The 26722-nt window shown below is 38.5% G+C and overlaps 1 protein-coding gene across 1 annotated transcript in view; it reads left to right on the forward strand.

Annotated features, from left to right (window-relative positions):
- Positions 1-210: 210 nt before the first annotated feature.
- Positions 211-26722, forward strand: part of gprc5ba (G protein-coupled receptor, class C, group 5, member Ba) — a 135136-nt gene continuing 108624 nt past the window's right edge. Inside the window, exon 1 of the mRNA XM_028813761.2 lies at positions 211-1043. The gene's annotated coding sequence lies outside the window, so the exon portion shown is untranslated. The remainder of the gene's footprint in view (positions 1044-26722) is intronic.

Here is a 26722-nt window from a genome sequence, read left to right on the forward strand (position 1 = left end):
CTGACTGGGAACTTGGATCGAAATAGAACGCAGTGAGGATTTTTTTCATGAGACATCCACATACTTTTACATGCATCTTATTTGAGACAGCTAATCATTTTATTGCATAAGAAAATACGGCCTACATTCCTTTTTCAAACGTAATAGTGCCAATGCAGTTTCCTAATCTGGACTCTCACACACATACACGCGCGCGCGCATAAAGGGGGCGGGGCCCTCACGTTGTCCCTGCAAGCCAGATGATTGAGTAAGGCAGCTGAGAACCGGGCAACATCAACATCAACACAGCGAGGAGCACGTGGGGTGGTCAAAGGCGACCTCAGCTGCGCACAAGACGCAGTCAAACCTGCTCCAGTAACAGGGATCTGCGGGTAGAGGCTCCACTTTATCGTCTTAGCAAACACAGGCACAAAGTGCCTCATAAAAGCAGTCGGTTCAAAACCTTTAGGCATCGACATCGACCGTCTCATTCATTCGGTGCATCCATTGTCGTAGTGGATGTGGAAACAATAGCTGTCCTGAATTGTGAAGATTTAGCAGTGTGTGTGTGCATTAGATACGGAGCAGGAGGTCAGCGAGAAATCCAAACAAGGCGTCAGGGTCAACAGAGAAATGGAATGTGTGTTGGCCTTTTAAGGGGTCTCTCTACGGCGCTGGAAATACAGCAAGTCGGACCCAGCGAAGACAGACAGTCGCAGCTTTTTAGAGTCGACTTAGTAGGTATTGCTTTGTTGAACGCTAAATCATGGTGACAATCGGTACTGCGGGAATCGATTGCCTTGCACTGATTACCCTAAAGCCTGCGGAACCAAATGCGAACAAAGTAGCCAAGCTGGGGCGCTAACTGGAAGAAAGTGAAGTGCGAACTGTTCAGTTCACTGGAAAGATTATATCTCCGTCTTTAACTCTTCAAAGTCTCCCTTGCATTCGCGAAACATCTGTCTGCGTGGAGATTTTCTTAACGACTTCCAACTGACATGTGACTTTCCTCTCTGGTGGATCCAACTCCTTGAAACAGTTGCATGTTACACTTAAGGCGAAAGGTAAGTACATGCGCCCTCGCTATACCCAGTACGTCCAGTACATTATCGGTAGTCATTTTGACGCAATAATCATATATTACGAAGCTTTTAAAAATGTAATGTTTCACAAGGATCTCTGGGGCAGGCTGAATTGCCATCATTTTAAGGGAAGAAAGCTCCCAGTATCATCATTCCCTAATGTTATCAACGTTGCTTATTTTAAAATGACGCAATGTCCTTTACTCGCACGTGCAGCTCGCATAAGAATTGTAATGATACGCCGAGACATCTTTTTTTATTTTTTGACCCTGAACTTTAATGCGGAAAAATAATGAATAGCATGTGAGTTAATTACTTTATATATTTAAGAGCCATATTCCAGGTGACCATTTAAGCTTCTTTTTGGTAATAAGTACATAATTACTGGCTCATCTCCTGTCGTGCGATCTTCATTCGTCAAGCAGTGCTTTTCGGTAAGCGTTAACGGACTCTGCAAATATCGATAAAAAAATGCTAACACTAAGAAACCTCAAGATAAAGCAGCCCAGTCAGTATTGTGATTTTCTATGTTTTAAAAAATGATTACTTGGTCATCACCTGGCAGCTGATGCAGCTATATGACAGATTCAAGTCTCCAAGATCAATACCGGGGACTTCGTGCTGAGAAAACGGGTGGACATTTCAGTCCTACCGACCCGTTCTTGGATAAAACTTAACTTGAAGTTGATGCCACAAAGATGGGCTCTGTCTGCCCACGATTCTAAAGGCAGCTTTATAGAATGGCTCGACAGTAATCGTTGCTGACAAATGTGCTCCCAAATAATGTTGGAATCCCACCCCACCTTTTTATTGCAAACGGTAATGACGGGTGCGTTAGATTTGGTGTGTGTGTGTGTGACTGCCTTGAGAGTTAGGTGTCTTGCGCCCAAAAGCTGCCAGCCTCCTGCCTACCTGAACTGGGTAGTCAGGTGAGCAGATGGATGGACTGATTTATTTCGGAGGAACAAAGCTAAAAGTCCCATGAGGTTCATACAGACGTGCAGTCAAGAAGAAGCCCACGTCCGTCTGTGCCCAAGCTGCTCCTGCTGCTGTTAGTCATTTGTTTTGTGTGGACAACTGGACCAAGTGTGGCTTACCCTTACTTTCCACTCTTCATACACGAGAACTTGGATTTACATGTATGGTCAAAATTTTTAAAAATCGAGTGCTTGCCAAAATATAAATCTTTAAAAGCAACTGGGTCAAGAAGGTCTGGGAGATGAATTGGTGAAAATGTAAAGATCCAAAGTAATATTAGGCATACTTTGAAGGATGATTCACACTGCTGAGTAACCTTATTATTAAGCACCTCTTCAAACATTTGACATAATTTGCTAAAATCTTTATAGAAGTTGTATAGATTTCACAATCCCAACAAAAATGTACTTAGAACAAAACATAATTCGGAGTATGGAAACAATAAGAATGGTGGGGAATTTGAAAAGTACCTTTGTTTGTCTTCATTATGGACTTGTGGATTCTGAAGCTCAGGTTTAGGCAGGCAGTTGTTACAGCCTGTCAGCAGTGACTGATTTTTTTAAGCAGGTGGCATGGCTTACTAGACAGTGTCATGGACTGTAAAGCACACTGCTGTTGGTTCAAGCCTGTCTAGCTTGTGACCCTATATCATAAGACAGCACAAATTACTTAACCTTTTGACCCTGCAATTATAAATATGTTAGCCATCACACTTTTATTCAGTGATGTGGTAAAATTGTTTGTGTCACATTTTGGATCTTGTCATAAGCATAGCAGAGCATGTTCTTTTTTCTTTTATCTCAATAGTTTTTGCAAAAGTTTGGAATATTTGTTATGATGGCAGAAAAATGTGAGCTACATTTTTGGTGTGAAATTTGATTATACTGTGTGTAACATGGATTATTTGTCATAAATTTTAATGTATTATTTTTTCAACAAAAGTATTTGTAATTAAACCATTTACATCACTATGATGTTAATCACCATGTACAGTAGCTTTATGGATTACATAGTAGTGTGGACATTAATGAGAAGTTTGAAATGATCTTTGTAGCCATAGGCTTGCATATTGCATATATAATTATTTTAAAAACATAATGGAGGAATCATGGCTCTAGATATACAATTAATGAAACATAAAATTGACATATCATGTTACATAACAAGCATTTGTGGTAAAAAAAAATGTGCAGCAAGAAAGCTGTTGAATGGCTAAGGTTCCTTAAATGCCTTCTGGTCCCTTCTAACACACTTTGATTTACAAAATGGCTTATTTGGGCCTTCGGTTGTACCGTTAGTCAAGTGCATTTGGTGAATATGAAATGATGGCACAACACGTGTGTCGCTACAGCTCCACTGTAACAGAATTAGACTTGCTTGTGCTTTGTTATACAGGTCAGCCTCACAAAATCATTTTGTTTGGTGTTACAGGAACTGAGCTTTGCCGTGTCAAATGGTGTGGTTTATCTCAGTGTTTATTATGCAAAATAGAAAAGAATTTATTTAGAAGAAAAATATCGTAAACAATCATTTTTAGCAGCTAAGGTATAATCTTGCAGCGTATTACAAAACAGTTTGCCTGTTCTACTTCTGGCTTGTGCTGAGGTTAGCCCTTGTTTTTCATTGTGTCAGAACTGACTTGCCTACATCTCACTGAAAGCAAAATGCCACTTGCATGCTGCACCCACACACTTCTGACTTCCATCACTGCACTGTTGTGTACTGGTCCCACACATTCCTGGCTAGAAGGACTCCGCTTCCAGGCCTGGCCCACACATTTGTGCTGAGGCTGGCTGTGCTGCATACTAGTCTTCAAAGAGTCTTCAGGGCTGCCACAGTTCTTGCGTACCAGCTGCATTCTGATCCCACACATTTCTGACAGCAGGCACAGGGCTTAGGCCAGGGTTGTCATGTACTTATGCCATACATTTATGACTCCTGTGGCCAGACCTGTCAACAATCCATGTATGTGTAGGTTGGGGGAGTATTAATTACAGGCCTAACATCGCATGCTGAAAACTTCCTGCCTTATGGTTCCTGTTAATTCTGGTTGTGTGTCTCACCTGTGATCATCTTCCTATAGCATTGTCAATGCTGTGAGATGACTTTTTGTTTTGTAAGATGACCCAGAGCAGATGGTTTAATCTCTGTTCTGGTGATCTCAGACTGTAAGTGATTGATTTAAGGTACCAAAGTTTTGGCTTAGCAATATAAACATCCTGAAATCCAACAAATTCAGTTCAGGGACATGGGCACTGGAGCCTATCCCAGGGGCATTGGTCACAATGTAGGACAAAACCCTGGACAAGGTTCTGGCCTATCACAGCATTCCTTCACTCACCGTGTCAATTTATAGTCACCCTTGCCAGCACATTTTTGATAAGAAAACCACACAGACACAGGGAGAACACCTCCATATGAACAGCTCCCGGGTACAGGACTTGAACCCTTGACAGTGGATCTGTTAGACAGCCACTCTAACCACAGCACTGCCTTACTGCTTTATGGTGCACTTAATTACGTCACACATTGTTGATCTACAATACAGAAGGGAAAGTCCACAGTGCAAACATATAGCAAGTAATTTATTTAACATTTGCTTTGAAAATTTTAAATAAAGTGTTCTGAAGCAGGGGTAAAAGCCATATTAGAAAGAATATTTTGTTTCACAATTTTTAATCTGTATTTTGATCTGGCATGTGATGGACTGCAACCAAGTTTTGGTTCTTGCTCATGCCCTTGATGTTACTGGAACAGGCTTTGGCTTCCCAACACAAGGCAGGTTTAGGAAATGGATGGATGTATGAATAGACAAATATACATTACAGATCTTAAAAAAAGAAATTAAAAATAAAAGGCTAAAATTAGTGCCTCCATGTAATCATCCACTGACTCTCTTTTTGGCTTATTTCTTGCATATATTTCAGGTCTCTGCCATGACAGGATTAATGATGTCTGTGTTTCACTTGATGGCAGTTCGTGATCCAATCTGTTAACCATCTTTGTCGATTTTCTCACGTGCCTAAATGATTGTATTATCCATACATTACCATATTTTGGCAGTGGCTACTCTAGGCATTGTAGGAACAAGGTAAATGTCCTCATAAATGCAAAAAAAACCCCACCAAGTATTGATAAAGTACAAAGCACACTCAATGGCCCTCTCTGTTCTTTCTTTTTTTTCTTGTATGTATGAAGATTGTTGGCACTTGAGAAATGAATTCTGGCCAGGTCTGATTTTGTTTCCTCTTTACGCTATTATTGTAATGTAACTTAGGTCTGAGTCAGCAACACATTTAATGGCTCTTAGTGTGTCCTGTTAAATTGCAAGAAATAATGATTCATTCATTATGAAAATGATAAATTTATGTTCACTTACAGTCACAATTTTATGTTCTGAGCTTGTTCTTACTGCCATAATAATAGGGTGAATTTTTACACAAGTTTAGAAATTGCATTTTTGATCAGAGTGTATAGTAAAATCAATATAAATAAATATAATAAAAGTGTACTGCTAGTGCAAAGTGACACTAGGTTAGAGAGAAAACAGAATTGGGAATCCAAAATACACTTTGGGGGGGGGGGGGTCTAAACTGGGAAAATTAAAAATTAAATGACAAATTTATAGCCCAAAAAGGTACATGTGACCAGTGCCAAATTGTAATCGGAGGACAGAAAAAAAATGTCATAACCAGTAATAAAAGGAAAAATAAAAAACTAGCAATATTAAATGATGCAGTTTCCCCCCCCCCCCCCTTCAGAACCCAGTCTATGTCGAATTTAAATATCGTGCAACCACCATCGCACAGCAACGTAGCCTCATGTCCTGACAACCAGTCTCCAACACTGCTGTGCCCATGGGGACAACAGAATGGCACTGTGGAAGAACATGAATCATTTTCACAATGCTAAAAACACAATAAACATAGAGATTAATACAACTGCTAAATTCCGTGTTCTCAGAAACACTGAAAACCATACTCAAATATTTTTTTAAGATCAAGGAGTGGTTTCAGGTAAATAATGTATAAACCTGATTTATGACAAAAAGTCCACAATGTCCACAAATGAGGACAGGAAAACCGCTAACGCTCTGGTCCAAAACCAACCATACAAAGCAAAACCTAAAAGCAATAAAGTGAATAACCCAAACCAAGAAGAGCACCTGAATTTGTGAGCGGAGGTTAAAACCTGGGAATCCAATAAATGAATAGTAAAGCAGAAACCATAACACCAGAAACCATCACAGCTCCATTCTCCTTAACCTCTTATGTCCTAAGGGGTTTTTGTCATTATTGTACCTAAATTACATACCAAAAAATGAACAGCTACTGTCCTATTTGTGAGTATAACATTCCAAATTTTTAAAAGAAACTAATTATACGGTTAAAAACCTTTGTTTATGAAAATAGCAACTAAATGTAACACACACAAAAAATGTCACTTTAGGGATCTGTCAGAAAAAAACTGGATTTTACAGTACATAACCAAGACATTTTTTGATGCACAACCCTGGAATCAATTTACTGTACTTTTGTGCCCCAATCTGTCAGTTATCTTTGTATCAAGATTAAATGTCAAATCCAATAGTATTGCAAAGTTTTTTTTTTATTTATGGAACATTATGAAAAATAGATGCAAAATCTGCAAATTGAGTTACAATAAAGGCAATCACTAATGCCTGTGTGTGGCTCCTGTTAGTATGTTTTCTTGGAAGGTCTCTCCACTTTTACTTGAATACTCTTGAGGCTTGTCCGAGAACATACTTATAGTATCTTCCACATTGGATGGCCTGGTGCCACTCAAAGTTTTCAAGGGTCTAACCATGCCCAGTCTGCTGTCACTCAGTCATCTAGCCCCACCGAACCTGAAAAGTTCACATACTGCTACCTTCATGCCCAGCCTGTGATGAATTGCCACAGCACCTTCTCACAAACCCGGAAATAGGCACTCAGTGATTTATAATACAATAAAATGCTTTTAAACTTTATTTTCATAGACCTCCCCCACCATTTTGATTTCATTGGTCAACAAGCATTTTGCTACTGGGATTCTTTCACCTTTACTTTAACAAATTTAACTTGCTGACTCCAAATCTGAAAACTGTTTTCGTCCTGTACGTCCCATTTTTTAGTTATGATGTTCCAGGTCTTGGACAACTCTCAAGAAAAGTGAAGCCAAAATTAAGGAAGGTGTTTTTGTTGGCCCTGAAATGTGTGAACTGATGCTTGATGATGAGTTCAAAAGGAAACTGAAGCCAACTGAATCAGCACCCTCATTCGTACAGGTTGTCCAGACTTTTCTTGACAGTCACAGAGCAGAGAATTATGCTGAGTTTGTGGAGAATATGCTGAAAGTATATCAGCTTACGGGAGTCATAATGTCACAGAAGACGCATTTTTCACATTCTCATCTCGACTTTTTTCCACCAAATCTAAGCGATGTCAGAGATGAGCATGGGGAAAGATTTCATCAAAATACAAAGGTGATGGAAAACTGATATCAGGGAAATTTTACTCCGTGCATGATGGGTGACTACTGTTGGTTCATGCAAAGCGAGACGGATGTTCAGTACAAGCGCAAATGCAATTGCCTCAGATAATTTTGAGCACACTGACCTCACTTTTATATTGAGGTAAACTGACATAAATATGCTTTAACGTGTCTCTGGTATCGTCTTCTGGTTTGTTTTCAGAATACACACATTCAAACAATATTGGTAGGACAGAGTTCAAACTCTAGATATTGTGTTGATATATTGATATTCAAAAGTGTCAAAACATCAATGATGTGCATCTCAAAAATCTGATGTGGTAGCTTAATTCCGATTTCATATACAAAATCAGTGTAAAAAACTTAATAGAGAGCTGGTCTGAAGTTCCCAGTAAAAAAATAACAAAAAAATATATATTTTTGTAGACCAGTGTTTTCAAGCCCACAGGGAGTTCACAGGCTTAATTAGGGGTGTCCCAGACCCATCACTCTTACCCCTTGTATTTTGCACCTTGGTTCCAACCTCATGTACAGAATAGCCAGGATAAGTGCCATTCAAACCTGAACTGTATTGGCAGGCTTAATAACGGATGGTAAGGACAATATAAAAGTTCTAATGAATAAGAAACATTAGATTATGCAGAGTTTGAGACACTAGAAATTAGTGTTAAATAAATAGTAAAATATTGACTTTGGTACTGATACCAGCTTGTGCATCTCAGGATGAGTACTGAAACAATTCTGAAGCAAGGAATGGATGGCTGATCCCAGCTGCTACCTTACCCCCAACCTGCACACACACCTGACTGCTCCACCACAGTCTGCTCACCCAGGGTCCGAGGCAACCCAACTACCAGGCTTTCTCAGTTATCGAACAAACTGTTATATGCATATTATAACGGTGGGGGGTGGGGGTACCCCTCGGTGTTGCTCTAGTGCTCATATACACATGGTCTAATGTAGAAAAGTTGAGGTGGGTTTCCCCCGCGGAGTTTTGAGTGCACTAATAAAAATATTGCCTTGAAGAGTTTGGGCCAAAGCAGAAGGTGCCATTATGCAACTGTTTATTTTCGGTACTGATGTTAACATAGTGCTGGTAAAATACGGTTTAAAAATGCTGGTATTTCGGCACTTTTTCAGCATCGGTATACCACACAACATTACTAGAGTCTGTACAGTACAGCCTTTCTTACTTCCTTATTACTTTCCATCTTGAACAATACTTGAAGAGCGTCTTACTGTGACAACCTTATAAACATTAAGAAAACAGTAATTAAGTTTCGATTTATTCTCGTATGGCTCGCATCTCAGAAAACAAACACAAAGTTCTTACACATTTACAAATAGTACTGTATAAATAATAAGAGAATATAATATTATACAATATTTCCGATATATGCACCCAATAATCCATTTTTGAACACATATTGTTAGATGGTGTGGGGCACATCATTTTTATCCACATAGTATATGTACATCTCTGCAGTAATAAAATAATAAATGTTGTTGTTATGTTGGATAGTTGTATTAGAAATATCAAACAAAATTTACAAGATCGCTGTCTGTGTGTGTTTTAAGGTTGTAGACAGACAAGGAGTATTACATGCCGTAATGTCCCAGCACATCAGTGTTCCCGATCAGTTAATTTCTGACCAAGTGTGAACTTCTGTTTCTTCTAAGTTATCGAAGCAGTTTTTTTTCTACATGTACATACTCCAGATTTAATCTAGTTTTGGGTTAGGAAGTGCAATGGCCGTTTACAAAAACTTCTTTGGGTCTTCATAACACTTCCAACACCTCAGTAAAGTGTTTATTCTTCTGTGCAACGTGACCTTCTAACAACAGTTAACTTTGGAGTGGTCGGAGGAGGCATAAGTGAGACACATTTTTCTTGATATTACATATTTAGTATAAGACCTAAGAAACCTTTACATTAATAAATCATTTTACCATTATGTCAATATTTCACACTGCACAAAGATGTTTTAGAAGTGTTATGAGGGCCAAAAGGTCTCATTACATAAGAGTAAATGGGTAATAGATGCATTTTTGCAATACCTAATCTAAAGTGTTACCCAAAATTTTACAGTTTTTCATGCAAGAACAGAGATAAAAGCATACAGCAGTTTTCTTAACTATGTTACAGTAAATGCCAGGTGAATTTTACACATTTAAAATTCTAGAAAGAAGAGAACAGCAATTATAGAGTACAATATACATAGGAGATGGCTGCCATGGGTTTAGGTGGGGAAAATGTGTTTTAATAAAACATTTATGTGGAAGCAGTATTTGGCAGGGGGCACACACTCCCTTAAAAGTTTTCTTTATCTGAGGCCAAAAAACCCCATGCACCTACAAGCAAATATCTGAAGATATAAAACACAAATATTGGGAAGAACACTTAGCTTTTACATCTAGTTTAAGCTTGAAACAAGAAGCCTTAGATGAGGAATATGTTTATATCATCTAGGGCAAGAAGATCAAACATCACTATTCCAATATAAGTTGTAATGACAAATTCTATTCATTTTATTACTGCAGGCATTGCAGAATACATTTCAATAGATGGAGCACTGCAAACATTCATCCTGAAGTCCACGTTGATCACTTAGATTTAATCCCTTCTTAGATGGCTAGCACAGCTAATATCATTCTAACAACTTTATATTAATCATTTTAAAGAAATTTTTCAGGGTCAAGAAAGCACACTTAGCTACATCAACCAACATGTGTCATTTGGAGGTTGCTGGCTTGGGATACAATTCCTAAAACCAATTGCATAATGAAAAATAAGTATTAATGTTACATGTTTTATATTTTTGCTGAATCTGTAAAGGCAGAAAAGTCCCATTTAGTTGTTCCCATTTGAATATTATTTTTTGACTCTCTGCTGCCCTGCTGTATAAACTTACTGTATCAAATTGGGCTGCTGCACACAGTTGATCTCCCTTCCACAAGCTGCTATTTTTTAACTTATAACCTATGCTTCTTGTGAATTGTTTTAAAATTTTCCTCTGAATCATTGTTTTACTTACAGCAGAATTTTTAAGTTGCTGTTTAGGAAAGTGTTCAGCAAATAAAAAATATAATGAAGACAAAATTCTTAAATATCATTACAGTGCAACATTTAGTACATTTAGTAACTCCATTTGTGGAAAACAAATAGACTCACCCTGCCTCAAATTATATAAGATATAAATGGGCACTGACCTTCTGTCTTTTGCACCCAAAAGGCACACAGCGGAGCAGAGGGCTAGAGGAGATGGCAGAGTGAGGAGAACTATGAATTAAGGAGTGTGTTTAACATGTTTAAGTAATCAGGAGTGATTTTGTATGGGTTTCACATATGCATTACAGATATGTAAAGTGTCCAGATCCCTCTTTTCTCATTTATTATGTCACTTTCCAGGCACAGAAATTCCTATTCTTTGTGAATGGCCATGTCTTCCAAGTGAAGACTGCGTTAGTGCATGAGACCTAAGGGCTGCATGCTTTGCTGATATACTGCAAGCAACGATATTAATGATAGTGAAGTATACAAAGGCACGTTAAGTACAAATGTACTTAAACTTTTAATCTATATTTGAGTATATTCAAATATTTACCTGCTTTTAATATGGTACTCAAACCCAAATTTTTGTATAATTTGAATTTGTGTTTTAATTTGTATTTTGTATAATTTGACATCCCCTTTTTCATCATAACCTAGATAAGAGTCTCCTGCACAATAGTAAAATGGGCAAGTTTCTTGTCTATCAGTGAGCTTTCCTTTCCACTCTTCAGCTGAGTCCAGGTGGCTTGGTTTGGAAAGAAGTACAGAGGCTGGATGATTGATTACTTCCAGCAATATACAATTCAGATGGTAACTCATGAAGACAACATAAATAGCAGCAACAGGGTATTGTAGCTCCTCTGTTTTTATCATTTTACTGGTGTACAGTGGTAGCTACTGCTTCGTTGTAAGGAGTCCAGGTCATCCCTGTGTGGAGTTTGCATGTTCTCTGTGTGTCTGCGTGGGTTTCCTCCTGGTGCTGCAGTTTCCTCCTACTGTTGATAGACATGCAGGTCAAGTGAATTTGTGATACTAACTTGGCTGTAGTGTGTAAGTGTGTGTGTGTGTGTGTGTGTGTGGGAGTGTGTGCATATGTTCACCCTGCAATGGGCTGGTGCCCTGTCCAGATTTTCTTCCTGCTTTGAGCCCCATTCTAGCTAGGAAAGGCTCCAGATCCCCATGACTCTGGTCTGATTAAGCAAGTTAGAAAAGAACATGAAATGACATTTTCCCAGTAATTAATGCTACTCAGTGTGCCTTGATCTTCTCTCAGGAAAATCATGAAAAGGAGAGGAGACCTAATGCACCTTTGGCAGAATCCAATGCCTACAATGAAAGGTCTCAACCTAATAAATAAATATGGAAATAATACTCTTACTACCCAGGTACAATGACACACATTGGATTTCAAAGGGTGCATACATGGTCATAAGCTTCTTCCAAATCCACAAAGCAGATGTACCCAGAATTGGCAAACTCCCATGAACTCTCAAATATTTGTGCAAATGTAAAGAGTCAGTTCACTGATCTGGGGCCAAGATGGAATCCACATTGCTCCTCATGAATTTGGGGTTCAGCCCTTGGATGAAAATTTTTTTTCTTTTCTATCAAAATGCTGACAAAGACTTTTTGAAGGGAGGCTGAAGAGTGTGATCTCTCAGTAAATGGAACACACCATTTTTAAAAATGAGTTCTACTACACCAGTCTTTATATCCAAAGGCACTGTCCCTGCCTTCCTCACAACATTGATGAAGCATTTTAGTATAAAGATCCCCCCAATATTCATTATCAGATCTCAGCCACTCCTACAACTTTTTCACAATAGAGCTTTCTTAATAACTGCAGTGACCTCATCTACAGAGATGGAGCTGACCCCAACCAATGCTTGAGGTGTTAACCTCAAGGAGAAGGCCATGCTACCATATTGGGTGAGGAGGTCCTCAAAGTGCTCTTTTTACTTCTCAGATATATCAAGAGTGAGTAGTTTATCAGTTTGTCATTTCTTATTTCAGACCGCACTAGCTTTCACTATGGCTACTGCTGCCACCTTTTTTATCTTAAAAAATCTAAACAAATTTGCAAAATGGCTCCTGAATAAAGTTTAGCATAAACACAAAGATAATATTTTTTAATTTGATGCTAATATTACTCAACTACTTATAAACCTTTTATCTTTCCCGCTGAATTAATGTAATAGGCTTTAGCTCTCTAATTTTGGTATATTTAAAAATGAACCATTTGAGTGCCCCTGCTCAAAATTTAACATACAGTATTAAAATTTAATGAAAAAGTAAAAAGAAAGATCAATATCTATGTCTTTTCTGATGTTTTAAAATTATACATAGCATTTCGTGATACAGATGAAATAGTCTCATAACAGTACAAAAGTCAAATTACATTGTGCAGAAAGTTGTTCCAGATGTACAAAATGTTTATGCTGTTTGAGCACAAGTTCTGTTTGGATTCCAGAGGCTGCAATCAATGTTAATGATCTTTGCATGGGAATTAATTCCAGTTCTCGTAGTCTGTGTACAATGAATGGTTAGTCATGGGGACTTGTTAGCAAAGTTATGCTTAGAATTTTGGAGAGAAGTTTTTTGCTAGTATATCAAAAATGTTAAATGCACTGTATTTATGTGTGTGTTTTTTTTGTGTTGTATTTATTTAGTATATGATATTTCTGTGGTATGGTACGTGGCTGGCAGTATGAATTTAGTCTTGAATGAAAGTGCAAGATGCCCAATTTCCCTCACCTCCCACCTACCTCTGTTCCGGAAAAATATTGATTAGTCTTGAGGACTCAGACAGCATTTCTGTAATATATAAAAACATTTTAAAGTCCCTCCGTTTCAAAGATCCCAGAGTACAGTGAGAAAAGGATCTCTTATTCAACATCTCAGAAAAGGAATGGAAGGTAGCAATGCACAGAATTCACTCAAGCTCCATATGCTCAAAGCATACAATTATTCAACTTAAAATTATATATTGAGTGCATCTGCCTTCTTTAAAATTGCCCAAAATGTTTCCAGGGCAAGATCCAACATGCGAACACTACAATCAAGTTCTGGCCTCATTGGGCCTGCACCAAATTAACATTGTTCTGGACCAAAATCTTTAAATGCCTTTCAGATAGCCTTGGCGTCACAATCCCTCTTAATCCACTAACAGCTGTGTTTGCTGTACTCTCAGATAGGCTTAAAGTGGAGAAGGACAAACAAACAGCACATATTGGCAGGTAGACTTATCTTGCTCAACTGGAAGAATGCTAACTCACCTTTTTATAAGTCAGTGGGTAACTGATGTTATATATTATCTAAAATTGGAAAAAATCAAATTCTCACACAGAGGATCTGTATAAAACTTTTTCAAAACTTGGCAGGATCTAATCAATAACATTTTAGAATAAGCATTTAATTTGAGGAAGTAGATTCTCTCCCCTCTTTTTTATTCTGTTTATTTTGATTCATTCATTTATTTACTTATTTTTACTATTATTACATTTTTACTCTGCTGGCCTAGCTCTCTTTCTCATGGGTGAGGGTTGATTTTATTTCAGACCTAATTTTCTTAAACTTGACTTGCTTGTATGGAATGTTATTTGATTTTAATAAAATTAATAAAATTAAACAAAAAAAAAAAAAAAAAAAAGAAAGTGCACTCTAAAAGACAAACAGAAGATCCTAAACAGATGATCAGAAAATTGGGCAAATTATAAAAGAAGACATCCAAAGAATGGGCAATACATGTATATTCAAATAAAAATATGCAAAGGCATCAAAGTAGGCACAAAGCAAAAAGTGAATCCAAAAAGAAGATAAAGTGAGGAATAAAAAAACAATCTCCAAGATTAGTTAAAGGGTACGTGACAGCAAGCATTCGTAGAGGCAGGACACACAATAGTTCGGCAAAGTGCCCTTGGCAGACTCCCCCTTTTATTGACCAAACTCCTTCTATCATGTGGCTGACACCGATTAGAAGTCCAAAAGCAATGTGAACACAGAAGTGCTGTATTTGCACTACCATGTCTTAATGGCCAAATATGAATTGGTGAAGAAATCTGATCACGTTTGCAGTGTTTACATTACAAAGTCTAAACATGGCCTGAGTGTTTGTATACACATTCAGCTTAAGTGGAATGTACAGTATATGCTATGTAACATAGTGCTGCAAGTTAAGAGTAAAAATGGAACCCTGTGTGTTTTTTCTGCTGATGCTGCTCAGTCACTCTGATTTAGAAGCAGCCCCTTTTGTAAATATGGTGAGCCACAATGCAGAAAATTATTAAAAATAATTTCCTCCTTGCACCACTAACCATTCACTTTGTCGACTCTGATTGTTTTTTATGTAGGTTGAAAATGACATCCCTATACGAAAAAAACGTTCTGACTGGGTTAGCCTCTGCCCAGAATTTGGTACTTTCAGACTTCAGATGAAGTTTGACTTTTATTACTGCTCCAGTGCAAAAATCACAATTACAAAAAAACATTCTGACCAAATAATCACAATGCATTAGTTTCTGTTAACTTCTGATCTATTTTCTGTCAATTTCTGCTGCAAGTAATACTCCTAATGGCTAAAGTGCTGCCATTACTTTTAACTTCTCTGCTCACTGATCAGTTCAATTGAATTTAATATCAGTGTTTTTTTGTACTCTTAAGTGTTTAATGTAGTCACTGGTAGGGACAGTAGACATATGAGGTGGTCAGAAGTAATTTTCTATAGTAGTACAGGTGGTGGGAGATTTTGAGAGCCCCTTTGGATGGCTGGTCAGTGATTAATGAGCAAATTCATAGTAGCCTAGGAAGCTTTGCCTTCAACTGAATTGATATCTTACAGAAAAATGTGTCTTAAATGACATTGGCTGTCTCAGAATATAGATGCTGCCCTGTAATTGGTCCAGACACAGCCAGCCCCAGGAGTAGATATTGGGTTTTTTTTTAAATTATAAATTTTATTTATTTTATCAGCTAGGCCATGGTAGAAGCTTATACTTTTTGTTTTGATGTAAACAGATCCATTCCATTTTAACCACAGCCTGTTTTGACAACACTGGCCATATTATTGTTTCCAGTGAACATAACACCTGTGTTTTAGGGATGTAGAAGGAAAATTGGGTGTGGAGCATGGCCCAGACACAGACAGGCGGACACCGATAGTTCACCCAACAGACGTTTATTATACACTAGCAAAATACCCGCGCTTCGCAGCGGAGAAGTAGTGTGTTAAAGAGGTTATGAAAAAGTAAAGGAAACATTTTAAAAATAACGTAACATGATTGTGAATGTAATTGTGTTGTCATTGTTATGAGTGTTGCTGTCATATATATATACATATACACATATACACACACACATACACACATATACAGATATATTATATATACATATACACATATATTTTTTATATATATATTTTTTATATATATATATAATATATATATATATATATATATATATATATATATATATATATATATATATATATATACACACATACATACATACATATACACACATAGATGCACTTACAATAACATAGAAATCAATATAAACAACATTAACATCATTATCATATGAGAATATGAAGTAATATATAAGAAGCACATTTCATATAAATATAAATTATTAAACAGTAAAATCTTCTTCAATAATTTGCTACCGTGGCTTTTCGTTGGTCTGTCCAGGATTTTAAATCACATGTAGCTTGCAAACTGTTTCACGTATTGACTTGAAATGTGGTACACATATAATACGTCACGTCTGCTATCCGCTTTATGGGTGATGAATGTATTACTCTTTTTATGTTTATTTTATTTTAGAATCAACTCCTATCTGCGCACACCAGGGCGGCCGTGGGCAGATGCATATGGTGTATTCACTCCATGTTATCGTGCATTGCGCTGTCACTGGTATTTTCATAAAAGAATTTGAACAATATATAAGAAGCGTATAAATTATTAAACAGTAAAACATTAACATTTAAGAAGTAAAGTTACATTGAGTACTACTGCAGTGCCTTCGGGTATACCTCATTTTTTCTTTGCCCATTACATGCTTAAATGTATACATTTTTTGGTGTACCTACCCGAGAACACGCGACATATAACCGAGCGTGGGAGAAGCCTGGATTTTAAACACGCGTTGAGTTCATCTGCTGGTCTCCCTCGTGGAATAACTGGTAATGTTTGAGTAAAATCTACAGCGAGTAAAACGACATTACCTCCTTTTTTTTTTTTTTACGATCTCTGAGATCTTGCTTTTTTCGGTTCAAGGCTTCATAAGCTGTTTTATGTTCAATGTTGTACTTAATAAGTACTAATTATCCCAAACCATCATCTTTGAATGTTGCAAGACTTTCGCCTTGTATGTAGATCGGGGTAATTACATTCATTGCATTCCTAGTCTGAATCACAATGTGATTGTATGGGTGGTTACCTGGCACTGTAGGGTTGCCACCCGTCCTTTAAAATACGGAATCGTGCCGCGTTTGAGAATGAAATTGCGCGTCCCGTTTTGAATCAATACTGGACGGGATTTATCCCGTATTTTTTTTATCATTTTTTTTTTTAAAGCAGCGTCTCATGCAAATCATCCCACACACATTTTATGAAGATGCCTCCTTTCCTACTTTTGATTGGGTAATACTTGATGTCACCGTTAGTTTGATTGGTGTTTTTAACTGTCCAGTGAGGAGGGTGTGTCTTTTAAGTACAGTCTGCAAAGTGTTGGCACAGAGATGTGGCGTCAGCGCCATACTTGAAGCCCCTAACGTTGCGGTCAGCAAGTCGGCTAACATCCGCCATGTGCCGTCTTTCAGTTGCGAGAAGCAGATCATAGAATGGTTGAAACTGTTGCCCCTAACGTTGCGCCACGGCGTGTGGTTCGTTTATACCTCGTGTCTTCTCATTAAACTTTTATCTCGCGAATATGTTATTGCAATCCGCAGCGGGAGCGTTTCTATAAACTTAATTTAAACTTACGTTTTACACCGTGCTTTGTTTCCCTTATGAACATGCTTGTATGCTTAACTCGCTCCGTTCTCAATTGTTTAATAAATTTTTTGCTCTTCGCTGTTTGCGGCTGTTCCTCCATTTCCTCCTACTTCGTTCTTTTATCTTGCGAATATGTTATTGCAATCCTTAACGGGAGCGTTTCAATAAACTGATTGAAAATAGTTTTGCATTTACCTTTTTAGTAAAAGGCGAGCTTTTAAGCCTGAGAAATCACCCCGTAAATGCACACGTTTAATTGAACATGTGTTAATATGTATGGTTACACAGTATTAAAAGACAGTGAACAACGTCAGTTACCTTTGTTCCCGCGTTTGATAAAAGGTGAGCTTTTAAGCCTGAGAAATCACCCCGTAAATGCACACGTTTAATTGCACATGTGTTAATATGTATGCTTACACAGTATTAAAAGACAGTCAAAAATTAACGTCATTTACCTTCGTTCCCGCGTGTGACTCGTGCTGTAAATCTCTTCCTTGTTTTTAGTTCACGTGATTACGTAAGAGGCGTGATGACGCGATACGTGACTCCGCCTCCTCCATTACAGTGTATGGACAAAAAATATGTTCCAGTTATGACCATTACGCTTTGAATTTCGAAATGAAACCTGCCTAACTTTTGTAAGTAAGCTGTAAGGAATGAGCCTGCCAAATTTCAGCCTTCCACCTACACGGGAAGTTGGAGAATTAGTCAGTCAGTGAGTGAGTGAGTCAGTCAGTCAGTGAGGACTTTGCCTTTTATTATTATAGATAATTCTATTTACAAAGATGACACACACAACCCCAGTACTTCCCCAAAGTCCAGGCCTTCCTTCACGCTGCCTTCCTCAGGTCCGCCTCCACTCCTCTCCACCAAGACTCCGTCTTTCTCCGCTCCCGACTCCAGCCATTCAGTGGAGGGAGGCGGCCCCTTTTATATCCACCCGGATGTGCTCCAGGTGCCTCCCATTGAGTGACTGCCGGCACTCCCCGGTGTGGCGGAAGTGCCGGCTGTGCACCTAGAAGCACTCCGGGTGTCCCTGGTCTTCTTCCCCCCAGCACTTCTGGGTGTGGTGGAAGTGCTGAGGGCAAAGGCTCCCTAGGCATCTGGGCGCCCCCTGGCGGTAACCACGGGCCCCTACAGGGTTGAGCTTCCAAGCTCTGTTCCCGTGGTTCCCATACCATCCAGGGCGGCTGCCCTCTTGCCTCTTCCGGTCCTTCCGGGCATCCCGGCTGGGTACCACCCCCAGCCGCCTGCCACATGGGATACCTATATAAAAATACATGCAGAAGAACATTCTGATATCACCCAGACCATAACCAGGCTGTGATTTGAAAAGACAAATACTTAACCAATGGGTTTTCATCATATTTTTCTACTTTGCATTCCATGGAAAAGAAAACTGTTTATTGTTATTTTGGGTGCTGTGCATCCTATTCATTGTAGGTAGGTACCTGATGCTCCAGAGACAGGTTTTGGCTCCCATAGGTCCTGAAAATGGATTTCATTTTCCCTGTCTTCTTCCTTAAAGGTGTTTGCAAAGTATCATGTAATATTCTCAACCTCATTAATTTAATTCAGGATACTTCTATTTTCTTCTCTCATGCCATTGGGACGAGCGTAATTAGTTATTTAGCAACTCACAATTGGCACTGTATGCACAAGCAAGTGAGTGAGTGGGTGACCCTGCCCAATGCTGGTTCCTACCCTGTGACTGTTGCTTCCATGATAGACTCCAGTCCCTTGTGATAACATGTTAATAATAATAATAATAATTCTTTACATTTATATAGCCCTTTTCTCACTACTCAAAGCACTTCAGTGAGTGGGGAGCCAGTTCAACCGCCACTAATGTGTGACATCCACTTGGATGATGCAACAATAGCCATTTTTGCGCAAGTACACTCTCCAAGCATTCACTGTTAGGTGGTGAAGTGGTGAGAAAGAGAGCCATTTAGAGACAGGGAATAATTAGGGGGCCAGAATGACTAGGCCATGGTGGGCAGTTTAGCCTGGACATTGGGATACACATTACTCTTTACGAAGGATGTGTCATCCGAAAGATGACACCATTTATACAGCAGAGAGTCCCCATCACTGCACTGGGGCATTGGGATCCACATTCTGACCACAGGGTAAGTGCCCCTGTTGGCCTCACCAACACCTCTTCTGGCAGCAACAAAAGCTTTTCCTAGATGGTCTTCTATCCAAGTTCTGGCTGGGTCCAAACATGCTTAGCTTCAGGTGGATTGCCTGTTCTGAAGTGCATGTGGTTTGTCTGCTGGATTAGCACATGCAAGTAATTGTAAAAAAATTGTGTAATTTTACTGTACTCCGTACACTTGATAATAAATTAGTAATAACTTGGTTTTTGTTTAATTCAGAATTATAATGCCATGCCTACATCTGCTCCCAGCCATTCTCCTTCAGTGCTTTTTGCTTCTGTCTCCATACAGTTCACCTGCTCTTTCTCTCCATTTATTTTGCCTTTTACATTTTTTGTGATACTGAGGGTTTGTGCATTTATGAAACCATCTTCCTCTCATTCATTAAGTCCTATAAACCCCTTGAGATGAGCTCAGTTTCATTTTAGTGCTTCTGTCTTTGTGATCTTTGCTCATGTTTTTCACTTTGTTTCCTGCCCCATGGTCTTAACTCGTGTTCCTGTCTATTTTGGATTCTGACCTTCAGTCTATCTTATGACTGCATGCCTGTCTCGCATTATATTTTCCTGTCTGCCGGCTCCAGTTTCGAGCCAGCAGACTGTTTTTCCTTTCTTATTGTCAGCTGCCCTTGCCATCTCAAGTCTCCTGTAACCACTGCCTGTTGGAAAGCTCTGCTTGCAAAGTGATGCCATTTGTAAGGGTAGTAAAAAAAGAGAAAAGCAACAATTACTCCTGCCCTTTATTTTGTTGATTGAGGTGATGACATCTCCACGGATTGTTGATTCATGCTTTATGTAATTTATTCAGAGTCTGTTTCTTATATAATCACTTGTGTAGCTGCATCCTTCCTATGTTCCAAAAGTCAAGCACTTACTGAGTTGGTAAGGTGGGGTTTTGCAAAAGTCAAATTCAAAACCTACCAAAGCAAAGTTATCTTAGACACACAAACAAAAAAGGAAAAATGTTTCTTCTCTATTTAACTGCAATTTTAGTTTTCTCACTTTAAACTTCATGAATGTTCTACTGAATGTTTAAAATAAAATTACTTTACTGTACATTTTAACCAACCTACATTTGTGGGGTATAAGTTACTTTTACTGTGATGTCCTGCTTCAGAATTGATAGGTGAATTTTGTAGGAGTAGAACCAGGAGATGTGAATGATAGCTTAACAAAATAAATACAAATAGCGACTAAAACTCGGAAAAGAGACAAGTATTGAAGTCAAAACCCAGGCAAGAAGTTGAAACTAAGAAAAAAATAGCAATTTCTTTAGGGTATTGATTGGATAAAAAAACAAGCTCCTTGCTGCTCCTCTTATCCCACCGCACCAATGATCTAGAGGTTGTGACCTATAGGCCATGCCACTAGAAATGCTTGATGCGGCCCTAATGATTTGAATGCAAAAACGGTAAAATATAGCAGCTTAAATTAGAAGTGAGCACAAACCCAAAAATTAAACCTGATTATATTACTGGTGGTTAAGACTTTTGGTTTGAAGCTATTAGCCCTCAAACCACGATTTGCCAATTTAAGGCCACACAATGACAGAATAATAATACTTACAAACTCCTTAACAAACTCAGTGATCCACTGTTGAGATTCTCTCGCTGGGTCAGTATATAGCCAATGGGAGAACCCAGCAACAGTGATATGAGGGTGGCCCTGCCTCCTGGGGCTCCACCCATAAAGTACATGCAACTTCAGAGCATTTAAAGAGGCAGTACAGACAAGTTAGATCTTAAGCAAATATTCCAATATGCTGGTGCTTTGGACGACACACTAGTACCCACTTGAAGTTTTATCTTACAAGTACTTATTGTAATCATTGACAAAACAAGAATCTCATGACCACTTGGGCACAGAGTTTAGGAAACCAATGGAAGCATTATTATAAATGTTGGATGCTTACATTTAAGACCCTTAAATGTATAATAAGATATTTATCTTTTATTTTTATTCTCTTGTTTATTCTGTCAAGATAACAAACTCTCTGAGCATTTATGCACAATACTAAAGAAGAATAACCAAAATGTCAATGTAGGAAAATAGTACATATATGTAGATCTTAATTTGATGGCCTTAAGGATGTTCGCTTTTCTTCATTAATGTGAAAAGTGCATTAATTATTTTACAAACTTCATTAATCATCAATGATTTGACTCATTAGCATTGGCTGGAATTGTAATTATAAACTGCTATTTTTTTCTACTTTCTTTATTCTGTATTGATAGCTCCGTTTCACTATGTAGTGAGACACATGGCGAGTCCACTGAAAAGGATGAATTAGGACTGGAAAATGAATGTTTGTTTATTTTAAAGGCCAAGGTGAAAATGTAGTCTGAAAGCAGGCAAAGGTCAGAATCGTGAGTCAGAATTTTGATCGTCAAAACAAAACAAAAGAGTTTTTGAAAATTCTAAGTTGTGCAAAAAAGGAGAAGGTTGCTATACAAAATAGACAGATGCTCCCTAACAAAACTCTGATTTTTGAAGAAAGTTTTTAATGTTTCTTTGATTCAGTGATCGGATAGCCAACAGCACGCATCACCAGCTTTTATAGTCATCAATTTGTTGATGACACAGCCACACTTATAAAATAAGCATGTAATAGCCACCTACTTGACAACTATCAACAACATTACAGAGGCCATTAGGAAACAAACAAAATGGCACTGTGGTGCCAAAATGATACAAATAGTAATTAAAAAATAATAAAACAAAATGTTAACAAAGTGTAATGTTAGTAAAGTAATATTCACAACACTATAGCTTTGAAATAAGAAATCCTCTTCTCCTTTACATTTTTATTTTTATAAGAATGTAATAACATTTAGCCTTACATCTCAGACCTGTCATACTGCACTGAATTAGAAAAGCATACATGTGAAATATCAGTCAGAACTGTGTGTTACTGCATGGAACACTGTAGGTATATCCCCGGGGTGCTCATTAGGTCCATGGACACTTATCAAAACTTCATCCTGCCTGGTTGCCTTGTTTACTCTTAGAATAATGTATCCTCTAATAAGACAAGTCTGATAAAACATTTTAATCAGTAATGAGGCAGGAAAAAAGTTTGTCAATCTGTGTCATTTATTACTCTTCAGCTAATGCTTGAACAGGGAGCATTCTCCTACAGCATGATTAGAATTGTCAAATATTAAAGGTGTAGGTCTGTTTTATAAGCAACTGAATTTACATAACAGTGTCAATTAATGCATACATTTACTCTAGTTGGTTTACACCCAAATGATCTATATAAAATAAAAGTCAGTTTTACAATATACTTCTGTCCTTTGGATTTCTGTGTATATGACAACTGTCCAATCTTGTTATTTACAGAACATCTAATCTCTTAGTCATCCTTCAGTACATTTTGTGTATTACATTTTTGTCTCTGTTGTTCACTTTATCTAGTTTGCTGATATGCCTGAACAGGTTTCTGACATGTGTTAACCCTTAATGCTATTTATTTAAAATGAATGCTACATTACCATAAAAAATATTCTTCCACATTATGGATGGACATCTTCTTTTAGCTGCTCCCAGCAGATCATCCGCCTCAATCAATCTCTGTCTTTTACATCATTTTCTGCCACAGACTGCCTTCATGTCCACGTTCACCACATCCATAAAGCTCCTCTTTAGTTTTCCTCTTTTCCTCTATAACTCTTGCCTGGTGGTTCAGTCCTCAAAATTTTTTTCCTGATGTACCCTCTGTCATCTGCATGTGCCCAAATCATATCAATCAAGCCTCTCTCACTTGTTCATCAAACTGTCATACCTATGTTGTTCCTCTAATATACTCATTTCTAATCCTGTTTACCCTTGTTACTCCGAGCAAAAATCATAGTATCTTCAATTTCTGCAACTTCCAGATCTGCCTCCTGTCTTTTCTTCAGTGCCACTGTCTCCAAAACATGCAAAACAGCTGGTCTCACTACCATTTTATAGACCGTCCCTTTCACTCATGCAGCTACTCTTCTATCACAAATCACTCCTGTCACTCTTCTCCACCCAGTCCACCCTGCCTCCACTCTCTTGTTCACCTCACTGCTGCACTTTCTGTTGCTTTGGACTGTTGAACCCAAGTATTTAAATTGTTTAACTTCACTACTTCTGTTCCTTGCGGTCACACCCTTCTACCACCGTCCCTCTCATTCATGCACATGTACTCTAACTCAGGGGTAGGCAACGTCGCTCCTGGAGTGCCACAGTATGTGCAGGTTTTTGTTCCAACCCAGTTCCTTAACGAGAACTCAATTATTGCTGATGAAGCACATATTGCTTAAGTGACATTTTAATGCTTCATTTTAGTGGTCTCGCTTGTTAAGGTTCTCCAACCTTAATTGCTTATTTCAATCTTAAACTGTTGCATTCAGTGTTTTAATTGCTCCTTATTAGCAATAAGATGTAAAAGACAAAGCAGCCAGCAGTTCTCCAGCTAGCTTTTTTCCAATTACATCTGTGTGTGTTCATCATGCACGGTTTGATTTAATAAAACACTTAATAGAAAAATGTGACAGACTGAAAATGATCTGTTTTAGGCTTCAAATCATTTGGATGATATCCTTGGAAAGGAAAAAAATCTACGATATAAAAGCCTTACATTGCACAGACTAACAATCCATAAAATTAAATAAGGTCTGAGATTGGCAATGATTGGTTTCTAATTAAGCAATTGGGTTGAATGAAAACCTGTCGCCACTGCGGCTCACCAGGACCGACATTGCCTACCCCTGTTTTACATCTTATTGCTAATAAGGAGCAATTAAAACACTGAATGCAACAGTTTAAGATTGAAATAAGCAATTAAGGTTGGAGAACCTTAACAAGCGAGACCACTAAAATGAAGCATTAAAATGTCACTTAAGCAATATGTGCTTCATCAGCAATAATTGAGTTCTCGTTAAGGAACTGGGTTGGAACAAAAACCTGCACATACGGTGGCACTCCAGGACCGACGTTGCCTACCCCTGCTCTAACTCCTTTTCACTCTCATTCTTCTCTCCTGTGCACCTCTCTAGGTTTGCCACAACCTGCTGTCTACTCTCTTTACAGGTCACAATGTCATCTGCAAACGTCATAGTCCACAGAGACTCCTGTCTGACCTCAACTGTCAACCTGTCCATCACCATTGCAAACAGAAAAGGGCTCAGGGCTGAACCTTGATGTAATCCCACTCTGTTTGAACCAGGTTGCCATTCCAACTGCATACCTCACCACAGTCACACTGTTCTCACACATATCCTGTACCACTCTCACATACTTTTCTGTTACTCCCAACTTCCTCATACAGTAGCATAGCTTGTCTTTTGTCATCCTGCATTATGCTTTCTCTAAGTCCACAAACATGCAGTGCAATTGCTTCGGACCTTCTCTGTACTTCTCCATCAACACTCTTAAAGCAAGCTTTGCATCTGTAGTGCTCTTTCTGGGCATGAAACCATATTGCTGCTCACAGATCACTATCTTTCCTCTCAGCCGAGTGTAAATCACTCTTTCCCATATCTTCATGGTGTGGCTGATCAACTTTATACCCCTGTAGTTACTGTATCTCTGCACATCTTCCTTTTTCTTGAAAATTGGTACTAATATGCTTCTTCACTCCTCAGGCATCTTTTCACTTTTCAAGATTTTGTTAAACAATCTACTTAGAAACTCAATTGCCATCTCACCTAAACATCTTCATGGCTCCACTGGTATATCATCCAGACCAACTGCTTTTCCACTTTCAATCCTCTTCATAGTTTCCCTCACTTCAGCCTTGCTGATCCCTGGTGCTTCGTAATTTATTATCACCACTTCATCCAACCCACACTCTCTTTCATTTTTGATATTCATAAGTCCTTCAGAGTACTCTTTCCACCTTTTCAACACACTCTTCCTGCTTGCCAGCAAATTTCCATCTGCGTACTTTATCACCCTGACCTGCAGCGCATCCTTCCCCTCTTGGTGCCTCTGTCTGGCCAATCAGTACAAATACTTTTCTCATTCCTTTGTGTCCAGCTTCTCATATAGCTTAGCATATGCCTTTTCCTTAGCTTTCACCATCCTTCTCTTCACCTTTCACCACATCTCTTTGTACACCTGTCTGCTTTCATCATTTCTCTGGCTATCCTAGTTCTTTTTTGCTTACCTCTTGCTTTGCTTACCTCTTCTTCTTTATGCTTCATGTACTTCATCATTCCACTACAAGTCTCTTTGTCTTCCTTCTTCTATCCAGTTGTCACACCAAGCACCTTCCTACCTCTCTCCCTTACCACTTCTGCTGTTGTGTTCCATCATCTATGACAGTGCTCCGCAACCGGTGTGCCACGGCACACTGGTGTGCCTTGAGCCGATACAGGTGTGACGCGGTCAAATAAGACAATTTTCTAACTAAATAATATTTCAACGGTCCTCCTTAGAAACACAATAACGAGAATACGTGCAATGAAATATTCGCGTAAATAGCCTTTTAAAGGTTTCATAATTTTATGTGTCATTTCTCTGAAATAATAAATCCCATCGCCTGTCGCCTACGACGTAGGCCCTACGTAGTCGCCAGACAACTCCGTAGTATGCTTTGATAGGCAGATCGCTCCGTGCCCTCACCTAGATTCAATTCAAGCTGACGTATTAGTCGTGCTACGTCGCATTCACTCGTCTTGCGACAGTAGTTATCATTCATTACTATTAGTTGTGTTGCTGAATTGTGTATGGTTAACGTTCTTCGTGTGATTCATATTTAGTTTTATACCCCTTTAAATATGGATAAATTTTTACGTGGAAAAGATTCGTCTTCACGTACAGATGATGAAGAACCCAGCACAAGTGTTGCAAAAAAACCCAAAGAAGATTGTGAAAAGGAAGTACAACGAAGACTACATTCGATACGGATTCTCGTGGTGTGGTGACGAAACGGCTCCAAAGCCACAATGCATCATTTGCGGCGATCAGCTATCAAACGAGGCAATGGCACCCAGTAAACTAAATCGCCATC

This window comes from Erpetoichthys calabaricus, chromosome 11, assembly GCF_900747795.2.
Source record: "Erpetoichthys calabaricus chromosome 11, fErpCal1.3, whole genome shotgun sequence".
Taxonomy (NCBI): Eukaryota; Metazoa; Chordata; class Cladistia; order Polypteriformes; family Polypteridae; genus Erpetoichthys; species Erpetoichthys calabaricus.